Source organism: Eptesicus fuscus, chromosome 20 (assembly GCF_027574615.1).
Source record: "Eptesicus fuscus isolate TK198812 chromosome 20, DD_ASM_mEF_20220401, whole genome shotgun sequence".
NCBI classification, from domain to species: Eukaryota; Metazoa; Chordata; class Mammalia; order Chiroptera; family Vespertilionidae; genus Eptesicus; species Eptesicus fuscus.
Window position 1 is genome coordinate 23,709,751 of NC_072492.1, and position 14,347 is coordinate 23,724,097.

Sequence of the window (14,347 nt, forward strand, 5' to 3'; positions counted from 1 at the left end):
AGAATTCCCTTCTTTTTAAAGGCTGAATAGTAGTCCATTGTATGCCTGTTCTCTATCCGTTCATCTGTTGATGGGCATTTAGGTTGTTTCTACATCCTGGCTATTGTGAATTGTACCGCAGTGGACAGTGGCAGTGCTGATGTCACTTGGACAGTGAAATTTCAAATGCCAGAAGTGAAACCCATGGCATTCCTATCCTGATTTCCATGGCAGCTGCTCCATTTTGCATTCACACCAGTGGTGTGCAAGGGTTCTAATTTCCCCACATTACTTCATACCAGTTAGCCGCCATCCTAACTGGTGTGAAGTAGTACCTTACGGGTACTGATTTCAGGATTTTTTTCAAGTGCTTCCTCTGTGCTGAGCAGAGGCGAGGCTCTCTGGCATTCCCCAGCCTAGGTTGCTGTCTCCAGTTTCCTCTGGGAGACTAGACTCTGGCAGACCTGTCGGAGCTTCACGTACACATACACATACACATATACACACACACACACACACACACTCTCTCTCTCTCTCTCTCTCTCTCTCTCTCTCTCTCTCTCTCTCTCTCTCTAGTGGCCCTGCGCACAAATCTGTGTGCGAGTAGCTTGTTGCCACTTGCCTCAGCTGGCCGCCCTACCCACCGCAGCTGTAGCTCTCAGCTGCACGTAGCTCACTGCCCTGGCCTCCTGGTGATCGGTTGTTATGCATCAGGGCCTAATGATCATTTGCATATTACTTCTTTATTATATCGGATATATATGTGTGTATATGTGTGTGTGTGTGTTGTGTGTGTGTGTTTGTATACATATATATATCCTATATAATAAAGAGGTAATATGCAAATGGTCATTAGGCCCTGATGCATAACAACTGATCAATATATATTATTGATTTTAGACAGGGAGAAGGAGAGAGAGATAGAAACATCAATGATGAGAGAGAATCATTGATTGGCTGCCTCCTGCATGCCCCACACTGGGGATCAAGCCCACAACCTGGGCATGTGCCCTTGACCAGAATCGAACCCGGGACCTTTCAGTCCATAGCCAATGAAGAGCCAAGCCGGCTAGGGCTCAGTTTCTTTCAAAGGACATTTTGTCCATGAATTGTTGCTTACGTGGTGTGTTTGTGGGAGGGAGGGCAGTCCGGGCCTCTTACTCTGCTGTCTGGCTGATGCCACTCTCCTGTAGATATTCTAGCAACCTGAGAACATATGCATTTGGATTGAAATTTCCTAGTTATGAAATTTCCTACGTGTAAGTAAGTGTGCACCTGCTTGTGTATGTGTTTTACGGGAACCTCTGCAATGCAATTTCTATGAGTTACAATCTTGTCACTTTGCTCAGGAGTTACTTAAAGATATTCCCTTTGTGACCTGGTTTGTTTATTACTTCAGCACCATTTTGAAGAATATACCCTACCTCCTCCAAATCTACACTCCATTTAAATTACTTTCACATCCACATTTTACACACAGTCGAATATTCAAGCAAAGATTCAGCCTGGGAATGCTGTGCCTCACGGTAAATTGGGAATAAATTACCCATGTAGTTTGTGCACATCATGTTGCATTCACCAACGTAGCAAATGTATGGTAAAAAGGTAGCAACCGCATGTGCCTTAATGCTAAGTATATTTGATAGTGTAACATGATGTGTGATTTTATTGGCCAGGAGACAGTGTATGCATTATAGGCGACTCTTCAATCAGAATTTTAATATTGCACATTCTACAGATGTCACTTCATGAAGTCAAACCTTTATATCTTGATTCTAGAAGGCCTGGTATTTAGCGTTATACCATCAAACAGAGGACCAGAGTTCCACATGTTTTTGACTTGCCATCATTTTGTAAGCAAAACAGCATGCATGAAATATGCATTAATGAAAGTACACGATACTCACATAAGGCTTATTGACTGCCAATTTTTAATGTGCTCCTCTGCAACTTTATGCTTTGGAAGGTCTATAAACCTCAGCTACTCGAGTGCCCGTATGAGCAAATCACTAGCTTGAAACATCTCAGTAAACTAATTGTATTGACTTGTGTCCCGTATTAGACAGTAGTTTAGTAACTGAAAAGCATTGCTTTTTTAATTAGAGAAGTAATATATGCACTTCATACAATTTTCAAGAGGTAAAGAAGTACGATGTAAAATGTAAGCTTTGCATCTATCGTCTTTTAAATAAGAAATCCAGTCAGTGTGAAACTGTGATTCGAAGTTTTGTGGTGTCAAAGGTCACAAGTTTGAAGGATGTAATAGAATAGTGGTGACCCTCAGCAGCAGCAGGACAGGAGGTCGGTGCCACAGCTACCACTGGTACTTGCTGAAGCAAAGACTATCCCTACCCAGCTCTGCTCCTGCTGAAGAAAGAGAGAACATGTTATTCTCTGCCATTAGGACAGTTGTCTGGACCAGGACATTGCCTGGCGGTAAATATTTATACCTATAACAATTAAACATCGTGCTAATTGTAATTTCTTAATAACTTGTACTCCTGGGCCATCTCCTCAGGAAGTGTCGACTTTCTCATTGTTATTTACCATATTTCCATGACCTAATACTTGGGGCAAAGTAAATGTGCTGTTATGATGATGTCCTCGGTAAACTTGTCCTCTAGCCAGTAATCATCTCCATGACTTGTATGCTCATTCAAAAGAAGTCACTGTAGCCCTAGCTGATTTGGCTCAGTGGATAGAGCATCCGCCTGCGGACTGAAAGGTCCTGGGGTTCCATACTGGTCAAGGGCTCCTGCCCAGGTTTCAGGCTCGATCACCAGTAGGGGGCAGGCAGGAGGCAGCTGATCAGTGATGCTCTCTCATCATTGATGTTTCTGTCTCTCTCTCTCCCTTCCTCTTTGAAAAGCAGTCACTGCAGTCTGAATGGGTGAGGGAAGAAACACACCAAACATTTTCTAGAGTGGAAAGTCAATAATAAATGATAAAATGAGTCTAAATTGTTTTAGTTACTAGAATATAGAAGGGACCTGATAAATACCAGTCCCCCCTCCCTTCTCCTGTTTTCTTCCTTACATACTTGAAGACTTAGTTCTCAACATATACAATGTATTCTGCTCATTTGGAGAAGTTAACAGCTTGGAAGGCAATAATGATGCCTGAAGGAATTCAACCTAGTTGTCTCTGCAGTAGTTTTCAGCCATGTCTTCCACTGAAGGGTACACTGATGCCCTCAGGAAAAAGCGGTGGTAAAACTATCAGTGGTTCTCAACCTTTTTAATGCCGCGACCCTTTAATACAGTTCATCATTTGTGGTGACCCCAACCATAAAATTATTTTTGGTGCTACTTCATAACTGTAATTTTGCTACTGTTATGAATCGTAATGTAAATATCTGTGTTTTCTGATGGTCTTAGGTGACCCTGCTAGCGGTTCTCAACCTGTGGGTTGTGACCCACAGGTTGAGAACCACTGTTGTAGAGCCTAAAACCATCAGAAAACACAGATATTTACATTACGATTCACAGTAGCAAAATTACAGTTATGAAGTAGCACCGAAAATAATTTTATGGTTGGGGGTCACCACAACATGAGGAACTGTATTAAAGGGTCGTGGCATTAAAAAGGTTGAGAACCACTGCACTAGATGAAAGCCAGCCTTTACCCCTTGCTCCTTTGCCAAGATTGTGACAGAATCAAGGGAAATGCATCTATTAGGTCATAAAGTACAGTGCTATTGAATGGGGCATTCAACAAGCGGAAGGTATAGTCAGTTATTAGGAAATGAGGGTTTTCCCCCTTTGATTGCTGTTCTCTAAATTTCCCCATTACTGTTATGGAAAGGTGAGTCTGAGGCCATTTCCCATGTAAAGGAGCCCTGCCCTGGAAGGGTGAGCTCTGCTATAGGCATGCAGGATAGGTTTCTTTTCTTCTTTCTGTTCAGTTGTCCTGTTCTCACTCATGGAGAAAACCTGGGTGGGGGGGTAGGGGGTGGGGGGTGGAGGGGAGATTAGGGTGTAAGGCTTAGTGGGAAGAGGCTGAGGAACCAGCTAATTTTAATTTGTTTAAAAACTGCATTTAACTGTAGAAGTTAGCCTTGCCTCTAGGCTAGGTGAAATGATTCCTTATAACGCTGTAATATATAATGCAGCTCATCAGATTTTGCTAAAAAGGCCATGCCTTTGCATGGTAATGCTGTTTATATAATTTCCCATTGTATTGTGCCAAGTGTGGTCTCAGGTAAGTCCTGGAGATGTTGGTTGTTTTTCTTTTTTTTTAGGCTTTGTCAATAATAAATACAATAAGCACAAAAACCATTCTTTAGAACGAAGACTTTCCATGTGGGCTGTTGCAGGCTTCTGGCTTCCCAGCATGTAGATCCCTAGGTGAGGGGAGTGCTGGTTGGAACATGTGCTGCCCCCATCATTGTCTCTCTGTGTCTGTTGTTAAGAGCTCCCCCTGGAGTGAATCCTCCTGCTTGTCCACAATTTCCCCATGCCTTCATGGGTTCTACTTCCTGTTGAGCAGGTTGAAAGAGTACATTTCTTTTAAATAATTTTTAAAAAATACTTATTTTGGATTTTTTTACTCTAAGAGTTATACATATTTATTTTTTAAAAAACCCCACAACACTCAGATAAGAAAATTTTAGTTATTGTTCTTATTGCTTGTTTAATAAAAGAGGACTAGGCCTGTCTGTTTCTGTTCATGCATTGGTGTCTATGAATATGCCAGAGAATTTATCAGTATTTGGACATGATCCATAATAAGTAACCAGTAGTCTATATCAAGTCATATTAATAGAAAAGTATGTGACATGAAAACTTTAGTGATGACTTAACTATAGAATCTTACATAAATTAAATAATTATGTGTATAAAATAATAAAGTTTCATTTTGGGAATCAATTCTTGACAAAATATACCCTGATTTTTAAAAAGGCTTATAATGAAATCATTTTCCTTTCCCATGGGCTTGCCAATATGACTAGAGAAGGCAGAAACACACACAATCTCATAGACAGATACAAACACACACACAAGCATAAACATACACACACTTTAGAAAAATGGAGCATAAAACATAAGCAAATTATTCATTTTTTAGAGATAGTTTAACACCTGAAAGCACTGCCTAAAAATTTACATATGACCTCGTATACTTTGAAAACTTAAAATATAATCCTATATAATAAAAGGGTAATATACAAATTGACTGAACGGTGGAACGACCAGTCACTATGATGTGCACTGACCATCAGGGGGCAGACACTCAATGCAGGAGTTGCCCCCCTGGTGGTCAGTGTGCTCCCACAGGGGGAGCTCTGCTCAGCCACTAGCTGGGCTGATGGCTGGCGAGTGCAGCAGCGGTGGCGGGAGCTTCTCCCACCTCCTCAGCAGCAGGTGCTAAGGACGTCCACTGCGGCTTAGGCTGGGGAGCGAGCCTAAGCCGTCAATCAGACATCCCCTGAGGGCTCCTGGACTGCTAAAGGGTGCAGAACAGTCTGAGGGACCACCCCTTACTGCCCCCCTAAGTGCATGAATATCATGCACTGGACCTCTAGTGTATATATAATGAAAGACACAGTGTACTGTAAATGTTTTTACTTTTTGTATATTATATTTTAATGTCTTAACAACAGTACTGGCTCGGGAAGAACTGCCCTTCCTAGGGCTAGCCAATTCTTGGACTTAATAAAGGGCCCAGCCAGGTGCATATCTTTGATATGCCAACTAACCAATCTGGAGTAATATTTCATTACATGCATGTTTGACACTTTGTATACCCATTTATCTGTCAGTGGGTATTCACCTTGTTTCCAAGCATGGGGCTTGTTATAAATAGGGCTGCTATGAACATTCATGTGTAAACTTTTTGTGTGGATATAATCTTCTTACTAGATTATATGGTAGATCCTTTTGTCTCTAACAATAAAAGGGTAATATGCTAATTAGACCAGACATCATTCTAGACATCCTTCCTGACGAAGCTGGGGCCAGAGGGAAGCCAGCCCGGGTCCCGGGTGCCAAAGGGAAGCCGGTGTGGGCAGCTGGGGGAAGGAAGGCCTACTCTTGCACAAATTTTGCGCATCGGACCTCTAGTATATTTATAATAGCTGTTAAAAGTATCCAACTGATAACTGAAATATCTGGATCATTTCTAAATTTGGTTCTATTGACCCTTTTGTCTCTTGGTTATGGGTTGCATTTTCTTTTTCTCATATCTCCTAACCTTTGTTTCAAAGCCAGCTAATATGTATAAAAGAGAAGCGGAAGCTATGGTAAATAATATTTACATCCCCTAAAGATTATACCTCTTCTTCTGTCAAGCAGTTAATGTGGGGAGTTGTTGCAATTTAGTCTATGATTGAACTTTGCATGGCATGCATTGATGCTTATAGCAGATTCTCCATAGATTCCATATTCATTGAAGGGGGGAGTGAATCATCTCTTTAACAGGGCTTAGACTTTCATCACCAGAATACGTTATATCTGTTGGCCTGGCCTGTTCTCAGACATCAGCCTACCCCACTTACCAGTGCCTCCTGGGTGTCTCTGAGGTCTCCTACGCAATCTTCAGCCAGAGACAGCTGTTGCCTGTCTGGCACTCATTGTAAAAGTCTAAGTGCTTGTAGAGTTTCTCTTATTCTCTCTTCCTGCCCACAGAGGTCAGCAGGCCCTTGGTGTGTGCCTCCATCAGGTGTTCTGCCCATCTCCAAGTGGTGGATGGCCATGGCCCGGTCTTCAGTGTGAGCGCTTTGGAGTGCTTACAGGGTTTCTCTCAGTTCCCCGCCTATCTCTCAGACTTCCACTGACCTGACTTCCCTGTTCCCAAGAATAGCCAACAGTTACTATTTTTGAAAGAACAATTAGCAATTGATAACAGATTGATTAGAAATATTTAAATAAGTTATGGTCCGTTGATTATAGAGATACAGCTCTAAAACAGAACAAAGATGATCTTTACTAAAATGGAAAGAAGTATGATATACTGTCTAGTATTAAAGTCAGGTTGCTGAAAAATATGTGTATATGTGTGCATTATATATATAGATATGCATTATATGTGTATATATGTGAAGTGCACACTTCATGTTCACATGTCTATATATTTGATGCCCGTGTGTATGTATCTGGGGAATTTGTAATATGTATGAAGAGAAAGGTCTAACTGAAGGGGCAATAAACTATCAACCTTGGTTACCTTTGAGGAAAGGACTAGGGTTAAGGATGAGTCAAGTGAAAGTGAGTGTTTTTTTTTTTTAATTTTATTGATTTTTTACAGAGAGGAAGAGAGAGGGATAGAGAGTTAGAAACATCAATGAGAGAGAAACATCGATCAGCTGCCTCTTGCATACCCCCCACTGGGGATGTGCCCGCAACCAAGGTACATGCCCTTGACTGGAATCGAACCTGGGACCCTTGAGTCCGCAGGCCGATGCTCTATCCACTGAGCCAAACCAGTTTCGGCTGAAAGTGGTTTTGGTTTACATTATATATGTTCCAGTATTAAGAATTTTTTAAAAAAAATATTAGAATATATTGATTAGTAGCATCACAAAAAATAAATGGAGTATTCTTTTTCTTTCTTTGCCTTATTCTCAACCTCAGCACTGGGTCTGGTTGGTAATAGACATTCAATAAGAGTGGATAAACATCATGACCAGAACAGTTTTTCAGCTCAATTAGCTGAGGTTCAGGGAGTTCTATGAACTCAAACAAATGACATATGCAAAATGGGAGTTCCTGGTCTTCCTATTTGAAGACTGGTTTTCTTTTCCTTCACTACATAAAAGTTACCTCATCTAGAAATCCATGGCTAGTCAAAGCTGAGCAGCCATATCAAAAGTGGTATATTCCTATATGAAACCACTTCAGAATATGCACTTTATCTAGGCACTGTCCCATTAAGTTCAAGTTTATCTTTCTTCAGTGCCAGTAAGGAGGTGAAGGTAAGAAAAAAAAATCACCTGCAACCCTGTACTGTGACAGTGACTATGGGCTTTCTGATCAAATACCTCCATGACCTCGATGGGCAGTTAACTGAAATGGAGAATTTCTGCTCAATATAAGATAGGGACATGGTGCAGGCGATGAGACAGCTATATCTGCAGCATGTTCTGACATAACTTGGTGGAGTTATTACAGCAGCAGCCCTGGGTAATCAAAGGAAGGTCACAGCCCATCGGCCTGAATATTTTTCATGACACCTTATCATCAGTCATAAGTGAGCGATCTTTCATCCGACTTCACTCCGTCCGACTTCAATTAGGTTAATACTAGTGTGTATTGGACAGAGGGGAAGAAAGAATGAGCGATAGAGAGGTAGAAATGGGCCAAGAAGAGGCATGGCGGAAAAAAATTGTCAGAGAACACTGGGATATAAAACAGGCAGGTTGGGAAGGTGTTGCTAGTAAAGAGGTGACAAGATCATAACTATTAAAAGTCACTGAAAGATTACAGTGGACTGGAGAAAACTTTCCTGCTGTGGGAACAAAAAAATATTAGACTCATATATTAAGGGGCCTTGTAGGAAAGGACTAAAGGCTAAGCCCACCTGTGATGCTCAGGAGAATGTAAAGGCCAATGTATGTTTATCAAGAACCAGTTGTATTTATTTCTAAATATGCATATGCCAGATTTACCTAATAAGCAGTTAATTTAAGGAAAGTTTTAGTGGCCTAAAACTGAGTGTGTGGGGGCAGCAGGGAAGGATAATCTCCAGCTTGCTATGTTAGCCCATCTTTGCTGATTTTTCACACCTTTCCTGTTCATGGCATTTATTGTTCTCTCATAAGGCCCCAAGTGATGATCTTGATGTAGAAAATATACAGATGGCTAACCATGTACAATGTGGACTTCAGTAATGCTTTACTTCATGACCATGAAAAAAAAAAGGAGGGAGGCAGTTGTGCTGTATAAACGTGTATTCAGTTGTTCTTGACATTGACTGCCAGGTATCACTCTGCCATCTCCAATGAAATCTCCTCATTAAACTAGAAAAATTTCTCAGATTAACATAAATACATGTGTTTTTGTCATATTTGGTGCATAAAAAAAAACATCAAAAAGAACTATTTTTACTCCCTTTCTATGCATTACGAATTCTGCTGGTCAATGTACATAGGTTCTCATTTAACCTTTACCCAACATCAAAGGTCTTGTAATAGTAAAATAATTCTCAGGATGATAAAAACCAGAGAGATTTAGTGATTGTTACAAAGACAAGGTCACTCAGCAAATTTTGGATGAGGCTGAGTGACAGTCATGTCTGTCTGATTTCAAAGTTCTCATGATTATTCAATCACATAATGGCTTCCAGACAGAAAAGAAATAAACATTGCTGGCAAAAGTCAATTCATTCTTTTGGCAGCGAAAAATGACCTTATATAAAGACAGTCCTTGTTATTTAGAGAAATGTATAAGCATGGACCAATGTGCTTGATGAAATTTGCTGACTTACTGACAATTGTGAGGCATATATTATCAATTGATATGAAGCTACTTTACAGACTAGAATAGAAACAATGATATTTTTACAAAATCCAAATGTGAAATTCTTTTAGATGCCTATAGCATCAATACAAAATTTGCATAAAATATATTAAAAAATGCTACATAGTTACTGCTGAAAAGAAATTCTTTTTTTTTCTTTTAAAATATTTTTATTTCAGAGAGGAAGAGAGAGGAGAGAGAGATAGAAACATCAATGATGAGAGAGAATCATTGATCTGCCTCATGCACACCCCCTACGGGGGATCGAGCCTGCAACCTGGGCACGTGCCCTTGATCAGAATTGAACCCGGGACCCTTCAATCTACAGGCTGATGCTCTATCCACTGAGCCAAACTGGCTAGGTCTGAAAGGAAGTTCTTAAGTATCTGCTGCTCTTTGGGTTCTAAGAAGGAAGAGTGTCTCTAAAATAGATCCCACATCCACTGTGGATTGCTAGGTGTAATTTCAACAAAACAGATGCAGATCATTCTAGCTAGATACAGAGTCAGAGAGCAATAACAACTCCCAGTCACACCCCGAAGGGACAAAATCAGAACATTGCGTGCGAGTGCCTTTTGAGGTATATGGCACGTTTTAAAGCAAACCCACGGTTATGAGTAAAAAAGTGCTTCTACACATGCAAACTCAATCTGTAGGTTTTAATCACTGTCCTGTTGTGGAAGCAACATCTCATATTAAAATAATACAGGAAAAGGCACCACCAAGCACATGAAAGAGGAGCAGATATTGGGAGAAGAGAATGCCATGTGGTGCCATTAAAGTCTAGCATCATGGTCCCCTGGCTTAGAATGTCATCACAGTCCCCAGTGATCAGGAGGCAAAAGTTGATAACAGAGGCCAAGGTTAAGCCTATAATGTAATACGATATATGCTATCTAATAAAGAGAAAATATGCTAATTGACTGTCATGCCCTCACAAAGATGGCAGCACCCACAGCCAATGAGGGAACATGCTAATTGACTGCCATGCCCTCAAATATGGAGGCGCCCACAGCCACAAGATGGTGGCACCCAGTCCCCTCAGCCCAGCCAGGGCTGCAGGTACATGGCAGGGCTGGGCCCACCCCCAGGTAGGTCCAGCTGCTCTGCGCGCCTGCCTCCAGAGTTCCTCAGTCCCCTAGCCCCCACGCCGCCGAGGGCCGGCCTGAGGCATAGGCAAGCCTTGGATGGCAGCTGCCCAGCCAATGCCCAAGGTGCAGGCAAGCCTCGGATGTCGGCTGCCCAGCCACCCAGGGCCTCCTGAGTCTCAGGTAACCAGGGTCGGCCGAGGCTTGTGGGGCCGGCAGTGGCAGCAGCAGAGGTGTGATGGGGGCGTCACCTTCCCCTGATCGTCGGGCCACCTCCCACCCCTGAGGGCTCCCAGACTATGAGAGGGGGCAGGCCGGGTGGAGGGACCCCCGTCCAAGTGCATGAATTTTCATTAACCGGGCCTCTAGTAATTATATATGAGATAATTATAATTATTCAGAGCATTCTTAGGTTAATATGTGTGTGTGTGTGTGTGTGTGTGTGTATGCATATATATAAAATTTTCCCTTAGAGAGTAATAATTCAATAACTCTTAATAATAATGTGCTTTTAGAGTCTAGTGTGCTCCAACCCCTTAGATGTTTTTACGTATAATAATAATTGCTTTGTGTTAAGTTTATTTAAGCAGAATAGTTAAGATTAAAATAATCAGAATAAACAAAGCCAAAACGTTTCCTCAGATGTGCTTCTACATCAGGACAAGAAGTTCATGATCAAAGTCAAATGCAGAACTTAAAGGAACAGACTCACTGCTAAGGGTCAATAGCTTATCTCAAGCTCTCTTACTCTCCCAGTGAAGGGGCTGTTATCCCTCATCCACCGATTTAAGGCATAATCTCTGTGTGTGTTACTAGAATTAGAGTCTAATGGAGAAAACCAACAAACTGAGCAACATTGTCACTCTAAGAAGAGCAAGATAAAAATGAGCTGAAATGTTAGAAGCAAGAATTCTGGTCATTTATGAGAAATGACTGTTTTAAAACGGTTAGGAGTAATCATTTGCTTTAATCATTAACATAAAGAATTTAGACAAGCAAAATAATGTTTTAGGGAACCAAAAGATAAAATTACCCATATACATCCCACACTCTTAGCATAATGTAGATGGGTAATAGCAGATGACCTTTTTAACTTTTTCTAGAATAAAATCCTCACATTCCTGTGATTACTTTGTTTACAATTTTTTAGAAATATTTTTGCAAGCTAGAATCTTAAGGACTGCCTATCCCAGCAATAACAAAAGTTTAAGATGACTAGAAAAATATATGGATCATTGTTATTCAATACTAAAGGCGCACTTATATGAAAATCCTACTTAATGTGGCCCAGTGGTTAGCAGGTGCCTCTGCCACATGCTGAGGCATGAAAGCTCCGTGCGGACCCATTGGTGTTTTATTTCCTCTGCTCTAGCCCTAGAAGCAGCACTTGGCAAATATTAAGCACTTAATAAATATGTATTCGATGCATGAATGAATAAATGTAGGTTTCAGTTTCCTCATCTATAAGGTAAAGACATGTCTGAAATTAGATTTGAGGCAATACCAATAAGATAAGCGGGGAGTTGGATTATTCATCACCACGAATACTGAAGTGGTGATAATACAGTTCTGAATCGCAAGGAAGATCATAATATGCTATTGACTCTGGCCTCTGAAGCCAGGATTAAAGCAGAGCTCTGTAATGTGTTCATTCAAATTGCTTTTGTTGTTTACTTGAAACCACAATGTGGAGGAAAAATAATGTTATGTTCTTTCCAAATGAAAATAATAAAGCCCTCAGATCCTGGGTATTCTTGGGAACATATGTCTTTTCATATGTGAACAAGTGTAAATGAAAGTCGGAAATACTCCAGTTCAATTAGGTGGCTAGCCCCTGGGAGGCGACACGCTCCCACATCTGTCCAGATATATGTTCCTGAGGACACAGTGATGCATTTTTTTAATGGCAGCAGCATACAATTGTGGTAACTAGATGAAATAGTAATCCCAGTTTCTCTAATTTACTTCAGTAGATATATAGAAATGTCCTAAAGCCAGATGTTCAAGCTGCCAAAATGAACCATGAAACTGCCTAATCTTTGACTTATAAGCCAAGAAAAACAAACCAGCTTTGCTCTTTATAAGTTTTCAAAATATATGAGGGGCATATTTCCAGGTTTCCCCATGCTTCTGTATTCCAGGGTTTTATTAAGCCTGAGATAGTTTATGAAAACCATGCAGAAAAATATAAAGATAAGACGAAGGCCATTGCTTTAAAAAACAAACATGTTCTGTTAATGGTCATGTCTTAGCCAGGAGAAGCCCGGTGTCTAACTTAGGGAGAGCTGTACAGGAAGCATTGAGAAGTGGCTGTTGACAATCATACACAGAACATCCCTGTAATGGACGACATAAACACTCACAGGTTTTATGCCATTGTTTTGGCTGCAATGATATCTAAGGGCCTTATTCTGTCATGCATTGAAAAGCACGTAAATCTTAGCTGGCTGGAATACAATGGTTTAAAATACATGTACATTGGTTGAATAGCCTAATACCATATATAATTATACTAGAGGCCTGGTGCATGAAATTTATGCACTGGGAGGGGTGTGCCCCTCAGCCCAGCCTGCACACTCTCATAGTCTGGGACCCCTCAGGGGATGTCCGATACTCCCTGGGGGATCGGGCCTAAGCCAGCAGTCAGACATCCCTCTCACAGTCCAGGGCTCTCGCAGACTGGGAACCCTCACTCCTTACCACCCACCTGCAACTGAGGCAGCAGGGGCTCCTGCCACTGCTGCTGCACTTGCCAGCCATGAGCCCTGCTTCTGACTGAGCGGTGCTCCCCCTGTGGGAGTGCACTGACCACCAGGGGGCAGCTCCTACATTGAGCATCTGCCCCCTGGTGGTCAGTGTGCAACATAGTGACCAGTTGTTCCATTTGGTCAATTTGCATATTAGGGTTTTATTATATAGATTATTACCAAATTCAATATCACCCTCACCTTTTTTCTCATATATTTCATCTTGATTAAAAAAATAAATAACTCTCTACACCATACCCAGCCCAAAATAACTCTAGAGTAAAGAGAGATTTTTTGGTGGGGAGAGGGAGGAAGCAAATTAGAGAAACTGGGGTTGCTTTTTTATCCAGTTACCACAATTCTTATAAATTGCAGGTTCCTAGAACCTGCAGTTTGGTAGATATATTTATTTTTTCTCGGTAGTTTGGTATATGGGGCTTTTTATTACAACCTGGATGCCTCTTGATGTATTTCTATTAATTGATTGATGAATGGCCTAACTTTCTTTATATTGAACTTGAATAGAGTAATACGTAGTTCTTCTTCTAGACTCAGGCAAGAGGAGTTCCTTCTCTGTGTTGCGGGCTTTGGAAGGTCTTACTTTGACCTTCCTCCACCCATAGCTCTTCTCATGGAGGAAATAGTCCTGTGGCCAAGTGGATGTACCTAATAAGAGGCACACTCTTCCTTTCTAGATTAATCTTTGGATACTTGGGACCCCAAAGCTCTGTGCCCCAATTGGCTCATGATCCTCTTCCCCAGATCTAGGTAGACCAAGCTGCCAGTGTGCATCTAGGTTTAAGGGTTGACCAAAGTGGTGGCTCTTGGTTGGATGTAAGATACAGAATGGAGCCCAATTAGGGAGAAAATCAAGAACAGTAATGGTCAGAGGCTAGAGGGCCCACTCTTCCTACATTGCCACGGTCCAGCACAAAACACTGAGGAATTAGAAATTTCTAAATGTGATCTGACTTTTCAGGTCATTGTGAGTATATATTTGCCCAGATAGGATGCTAGAACTAATTTTATTCAATAGCATAGCAGACATATGTATGCAGGCTTCAATTTGGACTTTTCT